General features: G+C 42.9%; 1 pseudogene; it reads left to right on the forward strand.

Moving 5' to 3' along the window:
• The first annotated feature begins 24,715 nt into the window (after nucleotides 1-24,715).
• LOC120856574 lies at nucleotides 24,716-25,028 on the forward strand (annotated as a pseudogene).
• Nucleotides 25,029-26,376: the final 1,348 nt, after the last annotated feature.

The raw sequence follows: 26,376 nt of genomic DNA on the forward strand, positions 1-26,376 counted from the left end.
GGAGAAGGAAATGGCAACCCACTCTAGGATTTTTGCCTGGAGGATTCCATGGATAGAAGAGCCTGGTGGGCTATAGTCCATAGGATTGCACTGAGTCAGATACAACTGAGCAACTAACACACACAGACATACACTATACATATTCAAACAGTAATACTAAAACAAAAGCAATGAAAAAATTAGACTGTTGAATTTGCTTTATACTGAAACCCTAATAATAGGTCATTTTTGAGAGCCTGGTGGGCTACAGTCCATGGGGTTGCAAAGAGTTGGACACGACTGCATGACTAACACATTCACTTTGAGAGAAGAGCATCCTTATTCTGTCTGATGATGCTGTTTCCTTTCTCTCTGCCACATCTCCCCACTTTAGATGTCCATTGTCCCTTATCTACATAACTGCAGGAACCTTCTTTCTGTTGCCTGCCTCTTTTTCTCGCTCTCTTTTTTTTTCCTGTCTCCAATCTAGTTCTTCATGAGTAACCTTTTAAAGGCACACGTTTGGCTGTATGATACTCTAGTGTAAAAGCCTTCAGGGATTCCTATGGCTTATATAATAAAGCATAACAGACTGGTCCCAACCCCCTATGATAACTCATTCCTACTAGCACAATCCCATATCTCATGTTCTAACCAAACAATACTGTTCGCTGTGTCCTCTATGCTCCAACACCTCATGTACTAATACACCTCTGTGTCTTTGCTCATTCTGTATTCTTGGCTTGAAATCATCTTTCCCCACTTCATCACCTACTGAATTCCTAGTCACCAGTCAAGACCCAGATAAAATTTCACCTTTTCAATTAAGGCTTTCCTTACTAAGCTCTCCTCTTGGCTAATTAATTACTCCCTGCTCTGTGTTCCATGCTCCTTTGTTCTTGTCTCACAAATAGCACTTACTGCATTAAGTTATATTTTGTTGTATATGTGTCTGACCTCTAGCTAAAGCTGGATTAGCAAGTATTCTGACCTCTAGCTAAAGCTGGATTAGCAAGTATTCAAAACCATTCCTTCTTTCCAAACCCATGACTCTTTCCCCATTAAGACCAAATGCTGCCTAAAATTGTTTTTTTTAATTAATTACAATATTGTGATGGTTTTTGCCATACCTCCTAGAATTGTTTTTAGACAGCCTTCTGGGCAGCCACTCTAAATCCATCAGAGTTGACCCCAGAGTGAAACATACTTGTAATCTGTAGCTAACCTATGACTGCCATCAGTGCAGGACGATGTCTGTTTATCTATCTCTAATACCTAGTGCAATGAAGTGTTAGTTGCTCAGTCATGTCTGACTCTTTGCAACCCCAGACTGTAGCCCCTCAGGCTCCTTCTTTCCATGGGATTCTCCAGGCAAGGATACAGGAGTACATAGCCATTCCCTTCTCCAGGAGATCTTCTGACCCAGGGATTGAACCTGGTTCTCTCACATTGTAAGCAGATTCTTTACTATACGAGCCATCAAGGAAGCCTCCCAAATGCCAGAGATGGAGTATTTGTCGCTCAGAATGCAATAGCTAGTACTTAATAAATGCTTGTTAAACACATGAAGGCAAAGTACTACAGCAGCAAACTATTACATATGAACTCTAATGAATGATTCTGGGTGCTGAGGGTGTAGACTGGACCTAGACTATTAATACTTGATACCAAACTTCATATCCTAGACTCTGGGACATGGAAGTGTAAATTCTAATAGTAAAAAGAGCTCAAATTTGGGAAATCATTGCAAAGTAACTCAAAACTTCTTTATACATATAGATAAACTTGCTTGGCAGAAAATGCATGCATGCATGTGAAGTCACTTGAGTTGTGTCCAACTCTGTGTGACCCTATAGAGTGTAGCCTGCCAGGCTCCTCTGTCCATGGGATTCTCCAGGCAAGGATACTGGAGTGGGTTGCCATGCCCTTCCCCAGAGGATCTTCCTGACCAAGGAACTGGACCTGGGTCTCCTGCTTTGCAGCTGTATTCTTTACCATCTGAGCTACAGGAAGACCTTTTTAATATCATATGAACTTATTAGCCATGTGGTAGAATCTTCATTCTTTTTCACCAAATATTCCAAATAAGTCTTTATATCCAGTTTTATAATTTAACAGGAAAGTAATATTTATGTTATAGAAATTATAATAATCATTATTGTTAGTGATAATAAACATTTACTGGCTCCTCACTATGTAGCAGGCACTGTCTTAGCTTCTTGATCTGTATTAACTCATTTGGTCTACACAACAGTGCGATCAGCTTGTTACCATAATTATCTCCATTTTGCAGATGAGGAAACAGAGTCTTCAAGAGGATAAGTCTATTGCATAACATTTCACATCTAATAAATAAAGGAAGTGAGACGCAAAACAAGGTGTGCCAAATTTCAGAAACCATACCTTAAACATCATATTATATCTCACAAGAACCTACATTGCATCTTGTATTAATCAACTTTTTCATGATAATGCTATATAACAACCACCTCAAAACTTAGTAGCTTAAAATAAGAAGCACTTTATTCTCATGTTCAAAGGTCAGCAGATCAACTGTGACTTAGCTGAGTTTTGCTAAGCTCAGCTGGGAGGGTCTGTGAGTTAAGCTTATATTTGCACCATATTTTTTATTTTGGACTCCAGACAGTAATTACTTGCCCTCTCATGGCAAGTCACCACAAGACTGAAGTTAAACTGAGGAAAGCACAATGTTTTTCATGTCCACAAACATTTCAGTGGCCAAAGAAATCCAACATTAGTGGGGAAGGAAAGTGAAGCCCAATGATAGACTGTCAAAAGAAGTAGATATTTACTACTAATAATACCAAGTATCACATGGTACCTTTATTTATTTTTTAAAAAGTCTCAGATACTAATCTTTTGCAATTAAGCAGGTATTTCATTTTTGCCTCTAGACAAAGACACAGAATTCCAAACCTGCTAGAAGGTTTCAGCCCTTCTAGCCCTTATATAGTTGTGTGCTGAGTCCTAAAATTACTGACGGTTGAACTTTTTAGAATGGGATCATTGTTGGCAGATTGAAAATCCACACTATTTTCCACCTGATTTTTTTTTGCCAAGTTCATAGAAGTGTTTACATTTTTAAAAAAATCTTGCAATAAAACTTTGATTTCCTCAAGAGCAATGTATTTTCAGAAACCTAAAAGTTCTTGTGAACAATTTTTATAAAGACTCATAGAATAAGGTCACAGAGTTTCAGAGCTGCCTTAGAGGGCATTTAGTTCAATTTTCTCATTTTACAGATGAGGAAACAAACAGTTTCAGTTTCAAACTTCCAATTACTGCATACTGTGGGCTGGATTTTTTTTTTTTCCTCTTATAAGAAAAGCAATGAGAAAAAAATCTGGGGCAAACTTTACACATCATATTGCAATTGCAATTCTGTAATAGGGCCCTCTGTTTAGTTTATTTTATGAGAAACATCCTATGACTTTGCTTGGTTTATCACTACATCTAACTTCCCTGATTGCCTATGAAAAAATTAAGTCTTTCCCTTTCTATTTATAATTTTGGGGATCTTCTGCCTTGAGAGCCAGCAGAGTAAGTTGAGAGACACCTGGTCACCTAATCTTGTGTCCTGAAGACAATGAGGGCTATTTCTCACAAAGAAAAGAGAGAAAGGCAAGCCCAATTTTCCAGGAAGGGAGTTGTGACTATATTTCCAGGCCAAAATTTTCAATATTTAACTAATATTCTCAGCTATTTGAGCAGTATATTTAGAAGGGAGATTATGCTGGGGTGAAAGAGAAGATTGCTGCTGCTAAGTCACTTGAGTTGTGTCCAACTCTGTGCGACCCCATAAACAGCAGCCCACTAGGCTCCTCTGTCTCTGGGATTCTCCAGGCAAGAACACTGGAGTGGGTTGCCATTTCCTTCTCCAATGCATGAAAGTGAAAAGTGAAAGTGAAGTCGCTCAGTCATGCCCGACTTAGCGACCCCATGGACTGCAGCCTACCAGGCTCCTCCATCCATGGGATTTTCCAGGCAAGAGTTCTGGAGTGGGGTGCCATTGCCTTCTCAGAAAACAAAGATTAGGAAACCCTAAGGTGAAAAGTACAGATGATTAAATAACTAACTATGGATTGCCTTCTATGGGCCAGGTCTGGTGCTGCATACCAAGGTGATAGTGGGAACAAGACAGAAAAACATCCTGTGCTCATGATGCTTCCATTCTAGCCTGGACACGCAACTAAAGTGCTATCACAAAATTATATGGGAGTGTATAATGCAGGATTTAACTGAGTATGTGTGGGGAGGGGCTGAAACACAGTTGGAGAAGGTCTCCCTGGATATAAAGAGTGTTTTTCCAATAGAGCCTTTAGGAAGCTGAGATCAAGAGCTTTCCAGGCAGGGTATAGAGGAAGCAAAGAAGAACTAAAGAGCCTCTTGATGAAATTGAAAGAGGAGAGTGAAAAAGTTGACTTAAGACTCAACAATCAGAAAACTAACATCATGGCATCCAGTCCCATCACTTCATGGCAAATAGATGGGGAAACAATGGAAACAGTGAGAGACTTTATCTTTAGGGGCTCCGATATCACTGAGATAGTGAGTGAAGCCATGAAATTAAAAGACACTCACTCCTTGGAAGAAAAATTATGACCGACCTAGACAGCATATTAAGAAGCAGAGACATTACCAACAAAGGTCCGTCTGACAGTGAAAGCTTGGTTTCTCCGGTAGTTGTGTATGGATGTGAGAGTTGGTCTATAAAGAAAGCTGAGCACAGAAGAATTGAAGCTTTTGAACTGTGGTGTTGGAGAAGACTCTTGAGAGTCTCTTGGACTGCAAGGAGATCCAACCAGTCCATCCTAAAGGAAATCAGTCCTGAATATTTATTGGAAGGATTGAGGATGAAGCTGAAACTCCAATACTTTGGCCACCTGATGTGAAGAACTGACTCATTGGAAAAGACCCTGATGCTAGGAAAGATTGAAGGCAGGAGGAGAAGGGGACGACAGAGGATGAGATGGTTGGATGGCATCACCAACGCGATAGAAAAGAGTTTGAGTAGGCTCTGGGAGTTGGTGATGGACAGGGAGGCCTGGTGTGCTGCAGTCCATGGTATCGCAAAGAGTTGGACACAACTGAGCGACTGAACTGAACTGATAGAGCATATGCAAAGGCCCAAGAGAACTGCAAAATAGCTAGGGAAACCAAAGTTTGGCTGAGGGGGGGAGACAAATATAACCCCCCTAAACCATAGCAGGATCATCAAAAAAGCAAGAGAGTTCCATAAAAACATCTATTTCTGCTTCATTGACTATGCCAAAGCCTTTGACTGTGTGGATCACAATAAACTGTGGAAAATTGTGAAAGAGATGGGAATACCAGACCACCTGACCTGCCTCTTGAGAAATCTGCATACAGGTCAGGAAGCAACAGTTAGAACTGGACATGGAACAACAGACTGGTTCCAAATAGGAAAAGGCATAGGTCAAGGCTGTATATTGTCACCCTGCTTATTTAACTTCTATGCAGAGTACATCATGAGAAACACTGGACTGGAAGAAGCACAAGCTGGAATCAAGATTGCCGGAAGAAATATCAATAACCTCAGATCTGCAGATGACACCACCCTTATGGCAGAAAGTGAAGAGGAACTAAAAAGCCTCTTGATGAAAGTGAAAGAGGAGAGTGAAAATGTTGGCTTAAAGCTCAACATTCAGAAAATGATCATGGCATCCAGTCCCATCACTTCATGGCAGATAGATGGGGAAACAGTGGAAACAGTGTCAGACTTTGGTTTTGGGGCTCCAAAATCACTGCAGATGGTGATTGCAGCCATGAAATTAAAAGACACCTACTCCTCAGAAGGAAAGTTATGACCAACCTAGATAGCATATTAAAAAGCAGAGATATTACTTTGTCAACAAAGGTCCGTCTAGTCAAGGCTATTGGTTTTCTAGTGGTCATGTAAGGATGTGAGAGTTGGACTATAAAGAAAGCTGAGTGCCGAAGAACTGATGCTTTTGAACTGTGGTGTTGGAGAAGACTCTTGAGAGTTCCTTGGACTGCAAGGATATCCAACCAGTCCATCCTAAAGGAAATCAGTCCTGGGAGTTCATTGGAAGGACTGATGCTAAAGCTGAAATTCCAATACTTTGGCCTCCTCATGCGAAGAGCTGACTCATTGGAAAAGACTCTGATGCTGGGAGGGATTGGGGGCAGGAGGAGAAGGGGACGACAGAGGATGAGATGGCTGGATGGCATCACCAACTTGATGGACATGAGTTTGAGTGAACTCCAGGAGTTGGTGATGGACAGGGAGGCCTGGCGTGCTGCAGTTCATGGAGCTGCAAAGAGTAGGACATGATTGAGCAACTGAACTGAACTGAAACCATAGTAGGCAGGGGTTATAGGAGGATAGTAGGGTACAGAACTTTAAGGGCAAAGGCAAAACATTGCCTGGGAATGACATACAATAATGGAATTTTCATTTTCAGAAAGAATACTTTGTGGCTATACTGTCAAGAATAAACCGGAGAGGAGGAAAAGAGAGAATTGGGGAATGAAAAAAAATTACCTGGAGAACAAAATAAGAATCTGGAGCTGATTCCAAATATTCTGCTGAGGTCGGCTGTGAGTGATACAGAGTGGAGAACTGAGCTGAGTGTGTGCTGGTGTGTGTATGTGCACATGTTTCTAGATCACATGGTGAAGTTGAAGGTCCTCTCTTCTGCCCAAACTGACTCACAGTGCTACTTAGCTCAGGATTTGGATCATTCATTTAGGGGTTGAAAATGCCTCCAGAACATGCTGGTGAAAGGACAGGAAAGGCTTTAGAGTTAAAGCTGGCAAATTGGACACATATACTTGGCTCCTTTTCTTCCTGAAACCCACTAACACAAAAGCAGTGAGGATGGAAAGATGAAAACAGCTAAACCTGTGAAGGACTGATGACTGAGCTAGCAGACAAGATGGACAAAGCCACCTGTGAGCATGCTGTGGGGAGACCCCCAGAGTGACTTGGAGACAGAGGGCCAGGGCAGGAACTGGTGCTCCTGGTGCCTCTGGAAGTGAGAGTAAAGGTGGGGCTGAAGCAGGAGGGTAGGCGGAAAAAGGTGTAGAAGCAGGTAGATTTCCCTTGCCTCCACTCCCACCTTCCCCATGGTACGTAGCCACTTAACTCCTTCTTGTAGTAAATGACAAAAGAGATTTAGTTTCCAGAGACAGTAAACAAGGGTTTTTGAACTTGAGATGCAGGGAGAGTCAAGGTATTGGAGATCACTGTGCTGAAAACAGTGGGATTCAAGGAGTACTGATGGATTAAATATTTGGACTCCAGCCTCTTCCCACACTCGGCTTCCAGAAAACAGCTGTCAGATATATATTCTACAAGAAGGAAGAGATGGAAGAGTCTTCTCTGGACATCTGACCAGTCTAACAGGAAAGGCCCACTTGGAGGGTGCCCTGGGAAACAATCTAGTCATATAACCACCAGTGCCAAGCTGTATCAGCTCAAAAGAGAGAGCTCAAGAAAATGAAATCAATAATTACTAACATGTTTGAATGTATTGAGAAACACTTACACAACTAAGGCAGAATCTGAATTTGATTAGGGATAAGGACATTAAAGGGGCTTCCCTGATGGCTCAGTGGTAAAGAATCCCCCTGCCAATGCAGCAGACGTGGCTTTGATCCCTGGGTTGGGAAGATCCCCTGGAGGAGGGCATGGCAACCCACTCCAGTATTCTTGCCTGGAGAATCGCATGGACAGAGGAGCCTGGTGGGCTATAGTCCATGGGGTTGCAAAAGAGTCAGACACAACTTAGTGACTAAACAACAAGAAAGGACATTAAAACCCAAGCAAGTGGAAAAATAAGGCAATTACTCACTCTCTGTAGCAAAAATGTGCAGGAAAGAAAAAGTACTCTTAATGTCCCACACATCTTAGCTACCTACATCACATCTTACATCTTAGCTACCTACCTACCTATGTAAGATGTCCCACACATCTTAGCTGCTGCTGCTGCTGCTGAGTCGCTTCAGTCGTGTCCAACTGCTAGTCTACATCAAACCTGCTTTCCCTGCATTGGAAGGTAGATTCTCAATCGCTAGACTACCAGGGAGGTCCCCTGACACCTTGATCTTGGACTTCTAGCCTCCAAAACTGTGAGACAACACAGCTCTGCTGTCTAAGCCATCCCCTCTGTGGCACTTTGTTATGGCAGTCCTGGGAACTAAGGCACGTGAGATGTGGCAGCTCAACTCCGTGGACTTTGTGAAGGAAGGGACTGTGTCTCTGAATGTTCCTCTGAAGGGAGGGGAAAAGGTGGGGAGGGAAGGAAGAAGGAGAGATGGACCAAAATGTGCCTTCATCAACCTTAACTCCAGTTGGAAAATCTCCTTTTGAACGAGAGAGGTTATACTTTTGTCTCTAATTCTTTTATAACCAGAACATACATATGTATAATATTTGTAGTTGAAAAATAAATACAAATGTACACACCCGCAAAAGAAAAATGGAAAAGAAAATGTTTCTCAAGTCTTCAAAATCTCTAAATAGCAGAATAACTAATTGCTCATGTTGAGGTGAATAAAGACATTGAGACCAATAAAGGATTAATAGATTGCATTTTAATTTATTTGTTCTTTTTTCCTAACAAAGTAAGATAATTGCATTGGGGCAGACTGGGCTCTACCTCAGTTCTCCCTTGGAACTCACAGAGCCAGGGAGCCATGGACCCAGGGCAGTCCTTCCTGAACAAACTTGGGAACATTCAAAACACTTTCCAAAGATTGGCCCTTGATAGATGTAGGTTAGCAGTATCAACTACCACTTCCACCCAGTTGTCCAGCTCCAGTACATGACATGCAAACCACTCTTAGCCTCTCTGTGGTTTACAAGTTTCAAAATTATTAACTAAAACCAATTGAAATGAAAAGAGTCCCATTTGCCCTGGTACAGTTCTCCAGCTGGTTTTGGTCTGCTGGGGACACGGGGGTGCACACACACACACAGACACACACACACACACACACAGTCAGTAACCCTGGGGGAGAACAGAGGCAGCTGCAGAAGCCCAAAACCTCCCTAGTCCTAATTAAACCCTCCAAGTTTCCAGGCAACACAGCCAAGGAAAAAATCATTTCCAAGCTGAAGACCACCCCCTCCCACAGCCCCCACCCCAGCCAAGGAAACGGTCGTTTGGTTTAATCAGCCCACGTGCACACTCTCTCTCCCCAGGTTGCCAAGACGGGGGCCTGTACCTAGCAGAGGTATTTGTGTAATCAAAGCTTCTGGAACTTTCCCTGCCAAGGCTACCAATGTGAATAGACTCCTGAGGTAAAAATCTTCCCCCTGCTGGGGACGGCGCCCTTGAAGTCGACATCAAAATCAAGCCAGGGTCACAGCTGTTGCGGCACCCCACAGCGGAAAACTTGCAAGAAATCCTAGCCTGCACTACTGCTTTGCCTTGGGTCTAGAGGAAACAGGCCCCAGTTGCAGGGGAGGGAGGAGAGAGAGGAGAGAGGAGAAAGAGAATATGCTTTCAGAAAGTCAACCCCTCTAACTAGTACCCAGGGGTGGAAAGACAAAGCTGGTCACCAAGGCAACGCCACCCCAGCACCCTCGCCCACTCCTCCCCGGTGAGTGGGGGTCCCTCGGGTTGGCCGAGAGCCACTCGGTGTCAGCAGATTAACTCTTCAAATGCCAGAGTGAGCTCAGAGAAGTCAGGAAATGGGTGGAAAACTTTACATTGGGACACTTCTCAGAGGAAAAGAAAAACAAATGGCTGTTTCTGTCCTTAAAGATCCTTGGCGTGCAGTGTCAATACTGGAGGAAGTCCTATGAGGGCAAGGCTACTTCCTGGTCACTCATTCACGTGGTGGCTTGAAACAGGGTGAGACGCAATTGTATGTGCTCCAGGTCTTATGGCAGTGAAACTTGGTTCGAGGGACTAAAAAATCCTTTGAGAAACTTATGCTCACTTTTGATCCACTTCGATAAGTACTAACTGCACTAAGAAATGAGTGCATGGTGTTTTCCAGGGACAGTGCTAATGGACGGGGCCCCTGTCCTAGAAAAGCTATGACAAACCTAGACAACATACTAAAAAGCAGAGACATCACTTTGCTGGCAAAGGTCCATATAGTCAAAGCTATGGTTTTCCAGTAGTCATGTACAGATGTGAGAGCTGGACCATAAAGAACGTTGAGCACTGAAGAATTGATGCTTTTGAATTGTAGTGTTGGAGAAGACTTTTGAGTGTCCCTTGGACAGCAAGGAGATCAAACCAGTCAATCCTAAAGGAAGTCAACCCTGAATAGTCATTGCAAGGACTGATGTTGAAGCTGAAGCTCCAATATTTTGGCCATCTGATGCAAAGAAGACTCATTGGAAAAGACCCTGATGCTGGGAAAGATTGAGGGCAAGAAGAGAAGGGGGCGGCAGAGAATGAGATGGTTGGATGGCATCATCAACTCAATGGACATGGGTCTGAGCAAACTCTGGGAGATAGTGAAGGACGGGGATGTCTGGTGTACTGCAGTCCATGGGGTCGCAAAGAGTCAGATGACTGAGCGACTGAACAACAGTCGACATATACTGTAAGTTTCAGGTGTACAACCTAGTGATTCACAATTTTAAAGGTTATTTTAAGATTATACCCCATTTATAGTCATTATAAAAACTGGCTATGTTCCCTGTGTTTGTAGCTTGTTTTACACCTAGTAGTTTGCACTTCTTAGTCCTCTACCCCAAATGGCCCCTTCCCCCTTCTCTCTCCCTACTAGTAACCACTAGTTGTTCTCCCTTTCTAAAGAATGAGTCTGTTTCTTTCTTTCTTTCTTTCTTTTTAATATCATGGATAGTATTCCTATAGTTAACCACCTTCAAGGAGTAAAGGAAAGGAGACTCAAATTTGCTATGAATAAAGGGAAAGACAAGAAAGTTAAGGAAAATAGGCTCAGGAAGATCATTTTACATCAAGCTTCTTTATTCTGAGAAGCCTTATGTTTTTAGGGTGAGCAAGGCCTAAAATTGAAGGCAGAAGGAGGTGGCAGAGGATAAGATGGTTGGATGGTATCACCAACTCAATGGACATGAATTTGAGCAAACTCCTGGAGATTGTGAAGGACAGGGAAGCCTGGTATGCTGCAGTCTACGAGGTCGCAAAGAATCGGACATGACTTTGCAACTGAACAACAGGCCTAAAATATGGGAGCCACTAGAAAGAAACTTTGCCAGCAGGGGCTAAAAGTGCTTGCTGTTTAGATGACAAGGGAAAAAAAAATCATGCCCCTGGGTATTCTAGCCTCTGCAAAGCATCCCCCCATTCTGCCTGTTAAACTTCTGCCACAAATATAAAAATACTGTGGTGTTGATTGGAGTAGTAGGCCGAAAAGGTGAAATTGATTTACTTTAGAAAAGGGAGAAAGAGCTACCAGCCTCAGGAGGAATAAATTCAGAAAGGCAGGAAGGGAGCTGGGGGAGAGAAGACAAGTGCTCTTGTCGCTGGGTTTAAGAGAGTTTGGAGGGAAGCTGGGAGAAGGAGGAAAAGAATTAGGCGGAGAGAGCCATAAATGTGTGATATATACGGCTAGAGAGAGATGGGAAAGGCCATTTTAAGATGTTTTGCTGTACATTTGGGAATCTCTTTCATATGTTTCAACAGAGCTCAGTAAAGATTACAATTGCCTTGCGATTATTTTTTTTCTTGGGCTGGAAAGCCCCCACTGACATAGTAAGCAACTTCAGTAGCAACACTCCCTTCCCTTCCTGCCTGTCTAGGTAGTAAGACAGTGTCCAGATTGTAAATTCTTTCAAGAAAAGCCATTTGGGGATCTCCAGTAGGTTCTACAAAACAGAAGTATTTATTATGCTAATCCTAATACACAGTTTCTCATTCTTGAATGGGCAGCCTCAGAGTTTAAATTTTGCTCTCACAATTTCACAGAAAGCACAGGAAGCATCACAGTAAGACATCTCTCTGATCATCAAGTGCTTTTGGATGATGATGTCATGTGGTTTTCTTGAATCATCGCTGTCCTTCTACTGAGTATATGGTGGGACTGATAGGTGTTAGACGGAATAAGGGCTCAGAGTGGCCCACTAGCCACAGTCCTTATTTGGGTCAAGAGCTATTGTGTCTTTGAGAATTTTATTTGAGTCAGTGCTGAGGTCCTGATTTTTTTTCCCCTCTGCCAGATTTCCTGTATCTTTACCCACTTCTTTACCACCCAACCACATCTGGTCTGCTTAGCAAATTCCTACTCTAAAGGAAAGCCTTTTGAAATGTCCTCAGCTCTGTGAGACCTGCCCTGACCACTCACCACAACCTCAGTACATAAGTCACCTCCTCATATTGCAATATTCCTTTCATATCTACCTTCCTAGTTAGAGTGAAGACGCAAATGATCTCTGCATCTTCAGTGCACATAGCTGATGCTCAGTAAACCACTGAACCACCATGTGTCATGTATCCTGTCTTTCTGGGCTGGAAAAGTCCAGTTTTTGAAAAGCCATCATTTTCCAAGCACTTCACTTAGAACTCAAATGGCAGTAGGTACTAGGGAATTTGACCAACTACTCATCTTTCTATTATAATGTATATTTCTCAGTCTTCAAATTGGCGATCTCAGAACAAAGGTCACTCAGATTTACAGAAAGTAGAGGAAAATGCACCAGTAGACAAATTTCTGATCATCAGGGGTGTAAGAATATCATTCTCAAAGCCTTTAGCAATAGGAGTTTCTTTCCCTACGCTTCTGTCTCTGACATGAAACTCTTACTCTTTAAAAAAAATGTTTATCTTTTAATATGAAAGAACTCCATACTCATTAAAGAAAAATTGAAAAGTAGAAAAAAGCAGAAAACAACAGAACAGTTTTCAGAGTTTCACTATGTAAACAATGTCTGTAACATATTGGGTATGAATTACTCTCTTATTTAAGGACTTTAATAAAAACCAGTCAACAGCACATGCTGTCAGCTAAAATCAGAGCCAGATTCCACAGAAAATACATGGGTGGATTTCATAGTTGGTACCTGTGCACACCGGTAGGAAGCATCTGCCCACAGGTAATTCTGGTAGATCTGGGGAGGGGGAGACGAGTTAACAGAAAGGGTGAATGAGCACAGCTGGGTGCCTTTGCTTGGTCTTATGGAACTTTGTCTGTTGCCAATCACTGTTCTGTTCTCTTCAAATCCCCTGGAGCCATGACAAGCCTCAGGCTTCCGGTTCCCATTCATGCAATTACTGATCAACCCTCTCAGGATGTAGTGATGAACATGAACTTCTTCCTAAAAAATCTGAGCGCCTCTCCAGCAGTCCCGTGACCTTCACCACTGGTTTCCTTGACTGAACTGGCCTTGAGCTGTCATATTTGAACTTTAGTTGACAGTATGACACTCTTCCTTGGGCCCTTAGTGGCAACCCTAGCATCATCACTTGTTACTTACTGTAATGAAACAAACAACTTCTCAGAATGGAAAGATCATGGCAGAAACATGACGGCTTGCTGAAGTTAATAAGCAGATATATGCAGCTTTCAGGCTGATTAGAGTGGACCATCAGGATGTCCTCATCTGTGTGGAATGACCAGGCCCGAGAAAAAGCATTCACTGACTTCTCAACACTGGAACGGATCTTTACATGTGTATATATATTTGTTTTACTTAAGGTAGAAATTATTTCTGGGTCCAGAGGAATGAATCACTGCAGTAACTAAACAAGGCTTGCTTGGACTCTAGGGGGCCCTGTGCTACTTGCTGAAGGTGTAAAGACACATGTGACAGTCCAATTAGGGAGAGACCCGTGCACCTGTGTGGACGGAAAGGATTTTAATATTTATGGAATGTGCCCTCTGTGCTGGGTGCTGTGCTAGGTGTTTTGGAAAATTAACACGTTTAATCTCAACAAAGTGTCAGTTAGAGAATATTTCTTTTCATTTAATAGATGAAGAAACTGAGGCTCAGAAAGTTATTTACTTCCCTAACTCACACAGCTGGAATTTTTAACAAAAACTCAAAACTCACATCACAGTCAGTTTGCTGGAGCAGCATTCAGTGCGGATGGACAGGATTTGGGAGTTTGACCTCCTTGCCATCTGCCTTGCCTTGCTTACTGGGTCAGCCAGAGTCCAAGAGCCATACCAGCCCAGTCTTCCTGCTCCTTCCCTGATGATGCCAAGGAAGAAATGGTGACATGAATGGGATGTGTAGATTTAGAGGGTCTTGTGTTCCTACTAGTGATGTGACTTCAAGTTCACGTCTTGATATTTCTGAGCTCTGGTTCCTCATCCATACAATAGCACAATGTCTACCTTAAGGTGAAGTGAAGTCGCTCAGTCGTGTCCGACTCTTTGCGACCTCATGGACCGTAGCCTACCAGGTTTTGCGGTCCATGGGATTTTCCAGGCAAGAATACTGGAGTGGGCTGCCATTCCCTTCTCCAGGGGATCTTCACAACCCAGGGATCAAATGCAGGTCTCCTGCATTGCAGACAGACGCCTTACCGTCTGAGCCACTAGGGAAGTCCTTCAGTATTAACTGTGTCCACCTTATAGGGTTAAGATTACACATCTTGAGATATAAGTGGCTCATACTGCATATGGAGCATTTCAACACTCAATAAACATTAGCCCTTGTGCCTTCACTGCTTCCCCAGCATAGACCTATATGGCCAGCACTGTGCCATGTCCTAAAATACTGTTTTTTCTGTGTTAATCTTTGTCCCCTGAAAACCATTCTCCTCCCTATTTGGCCGTAAATTCTTTGAGGGAAAAAAAGCATGTTACATATTAACATCTTTCATAGTGTGTGACCCATAGCAAACATGAAAAATCAAATACTTAAACCCGAATGTTTGATTGATTGATTGATTGCTTATTGACACCACGTTCTGACTGCTAGGTGATGGGCTAACAGGAGAGAACTGGAGCCGGCCAGTTTATCCAATGACTGGCTGTGAAAGCCCTGTTAAATTTTTAGGAAATTTGTGATCCAGTCATTAAATGATGAGTGGCTTAAAATCTGCTGTATTTAAAATTTTCTGCATTTATATCACAGAAACTACCAAACCCTACAAAGAAGGGATTCACTTCACCCCCACATCCAAACACACATACAGAGCCAGCATGTACCAGGTTTCCTGATAGTGTAATTCCTCTTGCTTCATCATTTTAAAGAAACTCCCAGATGATGCTTAGCTTAATTTTATGAAAGCAGAAACCTGTAGAGTGTTTGAAGACTCCTTATACTAATAGGCTTTCCAATTCTAAAACTGGAAATTTAAAGATCTCACTTACTTCAATCTGCCTCCAGTGTAGAAGAATCTTCTTTAAACAGTCTTGATGGATGCCACAGGAATGGCAGTCTCTCTCATGGATAGCTCCAAAAATTCTTCTTCATGATGGTCTGGTCCGATCTTTCCTGTAACTTGCACTCGTTGTTCTTGGATTTGCCTGTATTTTGTAGCAAAGTACAATGTCTGTACTCTCCAAGCGGTAGAGCTGAGCACAGCTATCACGTCATAGCTGTCAGGACTTATTTTGTCAGCCTGTGTGGCCTTCATTTGCTCATCATTAAGACCCATTTCTTGGTAAAGAACCTGACTGCCAGGGCAGGAGACGAAAGAGACACGGGTTCTGTCCCAGGGTCAAGAAGATCCCCTGGAGTAGGAAATGTCAACACACTCCAGTATTCTTGCTTGGAAAATTCCTTAGATAGAGGAGACTGGTGGGCTACATACAGTCCATGGGGCCACAGAGACTCGGACAAAACTGAGCAACTGAACAGCAGCGGCACCACTGTAGTTCTCCAAGAACTAAACAAAATACTCTAGATTTGGCCAGTTAAGTACAAAAAAGTGAGGCTACTGCTTTATATGATATTTTCCCACAAGTATATTTCAGATTTAGTTTAAAAAAAAAGAAGAATTCTTGTTCATGGGCATTATTTTCAAGTCAGGCTACATGTCCCACTCTTTGTGACCCCATGGACTATATATAGCCTGCCAGGCTCCTCTGTCCATGGAATTGTCTAGGCAAGAATCCTGCAGTGGGTTGCCATTCCTTCTCCAGGGGATCTTCCCAACCCAGGGATCAAACCTGGATCTCCTGCACTGCAGGCAGATTCTTTATCGTCTGAGGCACTAGGGATCTACATAATTCATTTCATGAACTTAGCACTGTACATTAATGATAGTTGTATGTAATATTCTCATTACTGATGCATTTTTATTGAGTACTGATTTTGGTAGCCATCATATTCATTCAAATAATTTTTAAGTTTTGTGACCTCCCCTATAGACCTTTCCATAGCTAAAGTTTCAAGATTAATGCAAATATTCAGCCCATTGTGATTTATCCCATTACTATTATCCAACACAACTTTCTGAAATTTGTCTTCAAGGATATCATGAGAAGTTTTGTCCAATAGTTTGTTGAAATCAGGCATGTTTATATAGTTCCCTAGATTTGTCAGTGGAACAATTTCATCCAAAACAGTAATGACATTGATATGGTATGCCTTGTTTTTAGTGAACCCAGCCAGTTTCTTGTATTCATCTGTTTGTTTTCTAGTTTGCTTGTAAGTGCTATATTTAATCATTGATTCTAGAATTTCATACTGAGAAAAACTCACCAGTCGGTAGTTTCTGATAACTACTTTTTCCTGTTTGTTGTGATTCAGAATGACATTTTCTTAATACTTCCCTTGAAACTTCTCCTGTCCATGTTGATGTCACATGGTTTCTTAGTCATGGGACTCTTGCAAGTCTGAGTCATCCTGTGAAATCATTTGCTCTGTCCTTTAGTGCACTTCTATCCAATAGAAACATGAGGAAACCATAAAAATGAACTGTTGACATAATTTTAAAATTTCTAATAGCCACATTGCTGCTGCTGCTGCTGCTGCTGCGTCGCTTCAGTCGTGTCCGACTCTGTGCGACCCCACATTAAATAGCTAAAAAGAATCAGGCAAACTTTTTAAAAACATTCTTTATTTACTTTACATTTTGGCCATGCTAAGTATTTGTCGCCGTGTGCAGGCTTTCTTTAGTTGCAGTGCACAGATTTTTCACTGTGGTGGCTTCTCTTGGTTCAGAGCATGGGCTCTAGAGTGCACAGGCAAGTGTGGCCCACAGGCTTAGTTGCATGTGGGATCTTCCCGGACCAAGATTCGAACTTGTGTCTCCTGTACTGGCATGCAGATTCTTTGCCAGTGGACCACCAGGGAAGTCTGATAAACAAGTAAAATTAATTTTAACTCTGAATGGTTATCATTTCAATATATAACCTATATAAAATTATTGGGATAGTTTACCTTTTTCATACTAAGTCTTCCAAATCTAGAGTATATTTTATACTTATAATAAATCTTAATACATATATGCCAGCCACATTTCAAGGGCTCAAAACGCTCATGTAGCCAGCAGTATCATAATGAGTCATGCAGGGATAGACTTCTACTTTTATTGCAAGTGACTGGACATTATTGTTGCTATTATTATTCTTATGGTGTACTCTATTATCTTGTATTTCATCCCTGTTTTCATACTTATTCTTTCCTTTTCAACATGAAGGGCTCACGCAGTCAAGAAAGCAAGAGCTAAAGAGAGGTGGAACAGCCTCACTTTCTCTTTGTCTGTTAATATTAATGAGGGTATCTTTTACAGTGAAACACTGTAAAGAAAACTCATTAAGGGCAACAACATCCCCTAGCCCACAACTCTCCCTAGGACCACAAAATGGGTATGTTACAAAGGCCTGGGAGCTAATTCTCTCCAGATGTTTGCAAAGCAAGCAAGACCAAAAGGTGGAAACTGAAATTACTAAACACTTAATAAGGAGCTGATGGAACCAAGGCCCCAGGGTTGGTTCAGCAATAAGTGAAACACAGAGACCCTATTTGTTCAGAGGAACTTCAAAGTCTCCTATAAAATCCCAGGGAAGGTGAGAGGCAAAGACACTGCAGAGGATTCTGCGGCATTTCTGCAAAGTCCAACTGAAGACTGACTTGAGATGCTTCCCCTGGTGCTTAAGAAGACTTGGGGGCAGATCTGGCGAGCAGATGTTTCACTTTTGTTGATGCCCATTCTTACATATAGTACATTTATGGAGGATATAGGCCTTTCTCTAATGAGGCCAAAGAGGGCAAAACAATTAAACATTCAGTTAAAAAAAAAAAAAAGAGCAAATGCCTTATCTGTACTACATACTACTCTAGACCCAAACCATAAAGTTGCTAATGAGATATAGCAGATCCAAATAAAGTTGGCCTTACTTATCTTTGTTTTTTCTTCCTTCCCTCTCTTTAATAGTGGGACAAAGAACAAGAAGGTTTGTCTAAGATCATACTTATGAATGCTGATGCTGAAGCTGAAGCTCCAATACTTTGACCACCTGATGTGAAGAGCTGACTCACTGGAAAAGATCCTGATGCTGGGAAACATTGAGGGCACAAGGGCCAGGGGGCAGCAGAGGATGAGATGGTTGGATGGCATGATCAACTCAGTGGACATGAGTCTGGGCAAACTCCGGGAGATAGTGAAGGACAGGGAAGCCAGGCATGCTGCAGTCCATGGGGTCACAAAGGGTTGGACATGAGTGAGCAACTGAACAACAACAACAAATAATTACAGGGGAGGAAAGAAGATCAAATAATCAAATGTGGTATCATTTGAAAGTCTGATAAGTTATCTCTTTGGTCACCAGTTACCTGGAAGGAGAAAGTTTTCTAGGATCCTATCCTATAGCTGTTTTTTTGTTTGTTTGTTTTATTTTGTTTGTTTTTTTCATTGTTAATCACTGTGTCTGTCAGGTATGCACTGTTTGCCTTTCATATCTTTCTCTGAGATTCAAAGAAAGAATGAAATAATACCGGCTGAAAAGCAAGACAAGAAAAATGATCAAATGTGCCCCAGGGACTTCCTTGGTGGTCCAGTGGCTAAGATTCCAAGCTACCCAATGCAGGGGGCCTGGGTTCAATCCCTGGTTGGGGTACTAGACTCCACATACTGCAACTAAAAGATCTTGCATGCTACAATGAATATAGAAGGTTCTCCATGCCAACTAAGACCTGAGGCAACTGAATAATTAAAGTATTTTTTAAAAAATTGATCCCACTCAGTTCAGTCGCTCAGTAGTGTCTGACTCTTTGTGACCCCATGGACTGCAGCATACCAGGCTTCCCTGCCCATCACCAACTCATGCCCAACTCATGTCCATTGACATGGTGATGCCATCCAACCATCTCATCCTCTGTCATTCCTATCTCCTCCTGCCTTCAATATTTCTCTGCATCAGTGACCCCACTTCCTAGGCAAAATAACTGCCATGGAAGATGGAAGAGAAATAAAACTCATTAAAATTCATTAAAACTCAGAGTTTTTTTTCAGTTTTTAGTTTTAAGAGAGAAAAACAGGCAGTTCTGGTGTTGCCTCTGGTGTGAGGCAAAATCCCCTATCTCCTTGGGGAATCCGAACAAAATGGGTCCCCCTCCCTTTTTTTTCCAGTTTTAATAAGATTTCACATTCACATTCAGCTGTATGAATTCACATACAGCACAGTATAAGTTTAAGGTGAACAGCATGATCATTTGACTTATATACATCATGAAATAATTACCACAGTATATTCAGTGAACCCCCCCCCCTTTTTTTTACTAATAGAATTATGTGCATTGCATTCACAATATGTTGGTAAGTCAAATGTATAGTCTCTGAACTGAGGCCTAGGTTGGATTCCCAGCTCAGCCAGCCACTTACTAAATGTGTAACATCTTAACCCCTCTTGAGTTTCAGTTTCCTTGTCTATAAACAGAGCACTGGGGGATGGGGGAATGGGGAGTGGGGAGAACTTCCTTCCTAGGATTATTCTGAGGCTTAGCAAAGGCAGTGAATGCAAAGCACTGACCTTTCATAGCCCAGTCCTGGCACAGGGTCAGAGGTAACTACTGACACCCAAGGTGATAGCCACTGACTATTCACCATCCCATCTTCCATTCACCACTTCTCCTGTAGAAAGATGTCTTTTTGGTACTCACAGCCTTCAGTAGATTGCTTTATTGGCAAGCAGATTCTTTTCCTTCCTTCACACAAAGGGCAGTTCATCAGGATTGTTCCCTGTGCAAATTTTCTTCATTACGAAAAAGAACAGTCTCAGCTGGGTCCCATACTTGGTGAATTCCTTCGTCTGAGCATTCTGAAACGGCTTTCTGAGCTGGATCCTTGGCTAAAGAGCTACGCGTCACTCTGTAGCCATGCTGCCCTCACTTCCCCTTCCTAGGACTTTTGTGCATATGGCCAATCCTCACAATAACGCGTTTCATAAAGTCATGATTTGACAAGAAAAAGATAAATGTAAACATTACACAGACAAACACTGGGAGGAGAAACATCTGGATGTCCACTGCTTGCTTCCTGTTGAGAGAGTTTGGGAACTTGGGGATTTTAACAGTTGGACAGGGCTAATTTTGGAAACAACTTCACATTCATACAAAAAGGAAAAGCACATGTTTATTACACTTCACTCATCCAGTGAGGGAAGTTGGTGGTCATCTTCCCAGACCTCTCTGAGAACAAAAGGGATTGAATTGGAAACCCAGAGTGGTTTTCTCCTCCCTTTTCATCCTCTTACTTCCAGGGCACACCTTCTCCTTGCCTAACTCCGAGTTCCTTGCTTTCTAACTTTCTTTCTTGCATTCAATTTCTTCCAAGGTTCTGGAAGTCCTGACTTGATTCTGGCTTTACCACTGATGGATCTCTTATTCTAAGCCTCAGTTTCCTCTTTTGAAAATTACTCACAGTAGTAATAGTAATAACAATCATAGCAATAATAAGTACTAATCCTCCAATTTCATAAGATTGTGTCAATCAAGTCTTTTCCTCCTCCTCCCAGATCCCAGAATACTTGATGTTCTTTCTTGCTTCTATATCTTTTAGTATGAGGTTTCTCTTTTTCCCTCCCTAGAAAACTATGACTCAGTCTTTCAGACCTAGCCAAATATTACTGATACAGTGAGAGATTCTTTGTCTCTCTCTCACAGGTATTAAAAATAATACTCCAGGGGACATTTAGTAACAGGGAAAATTTTGAAATATATCTTTAAGTAAGAAAAAGCAAGTTATAAAATATATGATCCAAATTACGTGCTGTATTGAGTTAGCTAAAAAGGTCATTTGGGTTTTTCCATAACATCTTACAGAAAAACTAGAACATTCTTTTTGGTCATCCCAATATTATATATATATTTAAATTTATTTAACAAGATGGTAAATGGGGCTTCTCTTGTTGTGGACTTTGGGCTACAGCTACAAAACTGAAAGAACCTTCATATTGTAAAGAGGAGATACTAGGGACATATGCAGATGTTATTAAAAAGTTGACCAGATAGCCTCGCAACAACCCCCCCACCCCGAAACACACACACAGACACTCACACATACACACTTGAAAGTGTTAGGTGCTTAGTTGTGTCTAGCTCTTTGCAACCCCATGGATCATAGCCTGCCAGGCTCCTCTGTACATGGAATTTTCCAGGCAAGAATATTTGAGTGGGTTGCCATTTCCTTCTCCAGGGGTTTTTCCCGACCCAGAGATCAAACCTGGGTTTCCTACATTTCGGGCAGATTTCTTTACCGTCTGAACTACAGGAGAAGCCGTCCACTACCTATATAAGAAGTGATAAGAAACTCAAATTCAATTTGCTTAAGTATGAATTTCTTTCTAATGAGTTGTTGGCTGAATAGAAACTGTTGTGTCATCTCTTCCATCCCTATGAGTTGCTTACTTCTCAGGTCAAGTGGTTCCTGGAGAGCCACTCCAGGAAATTGAGGCTGCCTGCAAGAAGGGGAGCCTGGCTTCTCCCTTTCTCAGGATGCTGACTGAGTTACACATACTCTCAGGCCCACCAATGCGCTGCCTCCCAAGCAGAAAAGAGTAAGAAAACTCCTAGGAGGTTGACACATGATCCCTTCCCTAGAGGTGGTAGGGTGCACATGTGAACCCAGCGAGCCGTGTCTGGGCAGCCTGAAGAGGGGAGTCAGAGGAGCAGCAGGCCACAGCAGGGTGAGGAGAAAAAGCAGCAGAGGACCAAGGATGCCAATGGCCAATGATGCTATTGAGGATGGAGGGGAGACCTCAGTTTCCCACAGGCCAAAAGACATTTTGAAGGTAACTGGACCTAAAGATCCTTGAGGGTCACCCCAGCAGAAAATGGCGGTAGAGTGACTGCAAAAGCTGAGAGTGGAGGAAGGCAGGGCATCAGCTTTGTTGTGTGTCACACAAATATCAGGGGCTGCACAGTATGTAGTTGTCTGGGTGCCTCCTCGTAATCCACACAACCAGTCAAAGACCAGGGTGTGGAAGCCTCCGGAGACAAGCAGGAGGAGCCTGGGAGATGTAAAACAGCAGCCTCAGCACTAAGGAAGGATGTTTCTCTCTTCCTCTTCCCTTCTCTTTACCCCAAATCTGGAGATCTAGTAGAAGCAAGAACACACCCAGACATTACACTTCTCACTCCCCACTGAAGATTTCTGCCAGTGACTCAGAACTGTATCGAGGTTTGCAAATCCAGGGATGTTGGGAAGAGCAGAAATTTTAAATTGGGCGTGAGATAGAAACTTTGCCTTAGGCTAAACGAAACGATGTTATAACTGAAAGTGACTTTTTTTTTTTTCCCCTAGATCCATGTTGCTCTCAAGAGCCCATTCCTATTGATGGATGAAAAGAACTTCAGACTTGCTAATGAAAGATAGGGCTTCCCAGGTGACCCTAGTGGTAAAGAACCTGTCTGCCAATGCAGGAGACATAAGAGACACAGGTTCTAGGTTGGGAAGATTCCCTGAAGGAGGGCATGGCAACCCATCCCAGTTTTCTTGCCTGGAGAATCCCATGGACAGAGGAGCCTGGCAGGCTACAGTCTATGGGGTCACAAAGAGTTGGACAAGACTGAAGCAACTTAGCACACAAGCAATGAAAGCTAATGCAGTCTTTGCTCACGTATCCAGAGAGCAGCCCATATAGAATTGCCCTGGGTTCTTGGTGTAACTTAAAGGGAAATGTTCACAATATCCAGAGCTCTTGATGTCCTACAGACGAAGTGGGAGGATGTCCTCAAATTCCAAGCAGCAGGAACCCACTTAGGTGGCACCAACTGTGACTTCCAAACAGAACAGTGCATCTACTAAAGGAAAAGGGATGACGTCTACATTCTAGATCTGAAGGGGGCCTGGGAGAAGCTTCTGCAGATGGCTTGTGCCATCTTGTTTAAAAACCAGCTGATCAGTGTCACATCCTTCAGGAACACAGACCAGAGGGCTGTGCTGAAGTTTGCTGCAACCACTGCAGCCACTCCTCCTGCTGCCTGCTTCACTCCCAGAACCTTCCCTAATCAGACCCAGGCAGCCTTCTGGGGCCATGTCTTCTGGTGGTCACTGATCCCAGAGCTGACAACCAGCCTCCCATGAAGGTGTTGTGCATTAATCCACGGACCACTGTGCCCTGTATACAGACTCTCGTCTGTGCCTTGTGGCCACTGATATCCTTGCAGCAAGAAGGAAGCTTACTCAGTGTGTCTGAGGAGATTGACGCTGGCCCAGAAAGTTCTGCATGTGCATGGTACCACCATCCTGGGTGCACACCTATGGGAGGTCACACCTCATCTCTGCTTCTATAGGTGGGGCTGGAGAGTCAGAAAAGAATGAGTAGTACATGCTGAGAAGGCCACAAGGAAGAACATCAGGGTGCACGGACTTCTCCAACTCCAAAGTTCATGACTACTCCACCTGAGGTCACAGATGGGTCTGAAGGCACAAGCACCTCTGTGCCTGCCCAGCGGGTCCTGTAGAAGATGGGAGTCCTCAGCCACCACTGTGGACTGGTCTACTGGTCTACAGGTCCCAATGCTCAGGTGACTGAATGGGTAGGAACAACCACTTAGTGGTCCTAAGCTGCTCTTCCCTAGGCTCTTACAGAAACCAGAGATAAGATTAGCAGGTAACAGTTTCTTAAAAAAAAAAAAAAAAAAAAGATAAAAGGAATGTAATACAGTCTCTAGGTTTGAAACTCTTCCAGGTAAATATTCTGTTGATTCTGCTAGTCGAAATATGGGACCACTTTTTCCTTCTCAAGGTATTACCCCTTTTCCTCCCTATTTCTGCGATGACGTCTGGGTTTAGGCAGCAGTTTACACATCCTCTTCACAATGGGAAGGGACGTCTCTAATCTACACACTGTGTCTTCATTTTACAGATAAGAAAGGGAAGGTGGAGTAGCCTGTTGAGGGCACCTAGCTGGTGGGGTGAACAGTTGCCTCTGTGGTGAGCAGAGGTTGACATATACAAGTGTAAGAGAACCTGGGTGGATGGATTGGGCAATTGACATGTCACAGCAGAAAAATGAAGAGCACGCTGGCTGGATGTGGATGGCATGGTGCCAGATCTTGGCACACTTATCAGGATACTCTCAGATTCACATAACATACATCTGCATAACACACTGGGGTCATTTCTATCTTTCTGGAAAATAGACGTGGTCCAGTAAAGGCATAGGACTTCACAGGCTTCAATATAATATTGGTATTATTTGTTCCATTAGCATATTCCTCATTCAACTGTTAGTATCTATTTCATATGTTTTACATATAAGGTAAAATTCTAGGTACTAAGGAAAAAGAAAAACAACGCAGATGGTCCCTGTTCTTATTGACCTTTTATTCTAAAAAGGAAGGGAGAGGTCACATACGAGGGGCTTCTGTGCTGCCGCCACGATGCGCCATGTCGCCTCCTACCTGCTGGCTGTCCTCGCCAGCAGTTCCTCTCCCACCACTAAGGAAGGACATCAAGAAGATCCTTGATAGCATGGGCATTGATGGCTCAACAAGATCATCAGTGAGCTGAACGGAAAAAAACATTGAGGACATCATTTCCCAGGGCGTCAGCAAGCTGGCCAACGTGCCCGCTGGCAGGGCTGTGGCTGTCTTCACTGCCCAGGATCTGCAGCTCCTGCTGCAGGTTCGGCCCCAGGGCAGAGCAGAGAAGAAGGCAGAGTCTGAGCAGTCAGTGGATGACTTAGTTGACTAGAGTCCTGTGTGTGTGCTCAGTCGCTTCAGTCATGTCCAACTCTGCGACCTCATGCACTGTAGCCCACCAGGCTCCTCTGTCCATGAAATTTTCCAGGCAAGAGTACTGGAGTGGGTTGCCATTTCCTTCTCCAGGGGATTGTCCCAACACAGGGATTGAACCCGGGTCTCCTGTATTGGAGGCAGACGCTTTAACCTCTGAGCCACCAACTAGAGTCCTGCTCCCCTTCATATAAAACCCTTTCTCATGTTAAAAAAGGGGGGAGGGGTGGAGAGAATGAAAACTAATTGCACAATGAATGTCCTATTGCATTTTTTGATAAGTGCTCTGATAGAGAAATTTAGCACCCTATGAGACCATAAAATAGGACAGGTCTATTTGGTGAGTCAGAGAATCTTTTCTTTTCTTGAGGGAATGGGCTTTGAGCTAAGCTAGAAAAGATGAATGGGAGCTAGCCAGGCGAAGGGTAGTGCTATACGAGTGTTCCAGATTACCTGAGCTAGTCCTATTGAGACAGGGCAGGGCTCGAGCACAGACTTAAAAAAAAAGAGCTGGGGTGACTGCACAGTGGTAAGGTCAGTTGTATGAGATTATAGATTGAGTAGATATTGGATTCCATCCATGGTCCACCAGGCAGTGCATGCAGGAAGAATCAGACTGGGCGTTTCCTGGGAAGATACAGGAAAAGGAAAAGCTAGGCAAAATAGAATGGATAAGAAAGCTGTGGTACATATACACAATGGAGTATTACTCAGCCGTTAAAAAGAATACATTTGAATCAGTTCTGATGAGATGGATGAAACTGGAGCCGATTATACAGAGTGAAGTAAGCCAGAAAGAAAAACACCAATACAGTATACTAACACATATATATGGAATTTAGAAAGATGGCAATGATGACCCTGTATGCAGGACAGCAAAAAAGACACAGATGTGTATAGCGGACTTTTGGACTCAGAGGGAGAGGGAGAGGGTGAGATGATTTGGGAGAATGGCATTGAAACATGTATAATATCATGTAAGAATCGAATTGCCAGTCTATATCCGATGCAGGATACGGCACGCTTGGGGCTGGTACGCGGGGATGACCCAGAGAGATGTTGTGGGGAGAGGGGTGGGAGGAGGGTTCATGTTTGGGAACGCATGGACACCCGTGGTGGATTCATGTCAATGTATGGCAAAACCAATACAGAATTGTAAAGTAAAATAAAAAATAAATTAAAAAAAAAAAAAGAACTGTATCATTTCCACATTTCAATGTGATGTGACAGACAATTCACCTAACAGTACTTAAAACAGAGGTGAGCAAACTTTTTCTGTTAAGGGCCAGCTAGTAAATAGGCTTAGA

The sequence above is a fragment of the Oryx dammah genome, unplaced genomic scaffold, assembly GCF_014754425.2.
Source record: "Oryx dammah isolate SB20612 unplaced genomic scaffold, SCBI_Odam_1.1 HiC_scaffold_28, whole genome shotgun sequence".
Classification (NCBI taxonomy): Eukaryota; Metazoa; Chordata; class Mammalia; order Artiodactyla; family Bovidae; genus Oryx; species Oryx dammah.